Genomic DNA, 1,555 nt, shown 5'->3' with positions numbered 1-1,555 from the left:
AGTCATCCAGTCATGTGACTGAAAACTCCCCCCAAAAAATCTATCTCCTCCTAAACCGTAAATGCCAGGGCTTCCAAACTTTCACACATTACTCTCCCAACTGTGCTGATTGAAAGTTGTTCAAGGTTAATATACTACGCGCTCGGTTTGGATTTTATGAGCCGTCAAAGTGGGGGAGACACTTTTCGCCTTACAATGGAAGTCTATGGGGAGAGCGTGTCCTCTCAGGGTACATACTCTCAAACAAATGCTTCTCACATCTACACCATACATTCCACAGCTTTTAAAAACACACCACTGTATTCCTGACAAAAATCCCTACAAAAATATGGTATTTTGTGTGACTTTTGACCAACGTATGCCGACTTATTCAGCTTTTACACACTACATTTCTCTGAATCCTCCACTCTCTCCACTCCAGCACAGATCAGACACAGTGCAGCGGGGGAGGGGTTCTTAAAGGGCCAGCTGGCAGCTCTGCTCTCAGCTCTGCTCTCCACTCTGACAGAGATGGCAGAGAGCGAGCAGAGAAGGGAGGGGCTCTTAAAGGGCCGGCTCTCAGCTCTGCTCTCACACTGTGCAGCGCACTGAGGCTCGTATCTCCTAAACTACAAGGCCTAGGGATTTGCCGATTACACCGTTGGATTCGGGCCGGTGTCAAGGACGCGGCCGTAGGCCGCACGGGGGCTCAGGCCCTAACAACGCTGCTTGCAGCTTTAATATTTAACCCTGTGTTTTCTCCTGTTCGTCCTGGTTCCATTAAGTTTTGTGACGTTTAGTTTATGTCTGATTCGCTTTCTCCCATCGTCAGTCTCCCATCGTCCAGTCTCCCATCGTCCAGTCTCCCCACCATAATCAATAAACCTCTTTTGTGCACTGCCCTACACTGTCTGCAATTGGGTCTCCATCATTCCCTCACCATCCTCAACCCCCAAATCCTGACAACTTCTTGCCCCAACGCCAGGGACGACACATCTGCGAATGCTGACTCCAGGACAGGGAGACGATCTCCAGAGCTCTGGATTCTTTTCTGTTGATCTGAATAAATTCTTTTGAACCAACTAGAAGGTGTCCTCTCCAGATTTTGAACAGCACAGTACAGACTCTGTGGGTCCTGATTGATTAATGATGACTTGGTGAAAAATTCCTGCACGAGCAAAAATAACAGGGTCTTTGCCCCGGAGATACCCCGAGGTAGAAGTGGGACAAAGTGAGAGTGCAGAGGGGAGAGTCGAAGCTTGAAGCGCCCCTCCCCCGCTGACGTAAAGTGAGAGCACAGAGGGGAGAGTTGAGGCTTGAAGCGCCCCTCCCCCGCTGACGTAAAGAGAGAGTGCAGAGGGGAGAGTCGAGGCTTGAAGCGCCCCTCCCCCGCTGACGTAAAGAGAGAGTGCAGAGGGGAGAGTCGAGGCTTGAAGCGCCCCTCCCCCGCTGACGTAAAGTGAGAGCGCAGAGGGGAGAGTCGAGGCTTGAAGCGCCCCTCCCCCGCTGACGTGAAGTGAGAGCGCAGAGGGGAGAGTCGAGGCTCGAAGCGCCCCTCCCCCTCTGACGTAAAGTG

The sequence above is a fragment of the Aulostomus chinensis genome, chromosome 1 (genome assembly GCF_037954235.1).
Source record: "Aulostomus chinensis isolate RoL2024-O1b breed Wild chromosome 1, RoL_Achi_v1.0, whole genome shotgun sequence".
Classification (NCBI taxonomy): Eukaryota; Metazoa; Chordata; class Actinopteri; order Syngnathiformes; family Aulostomidae; genus Aulostomus; species Aulostomus chinensis.
The sequence above is the reverse complement of the archived record's forward strand: the minus strand, read 5'-3'. Positions refer to the sequence as shown.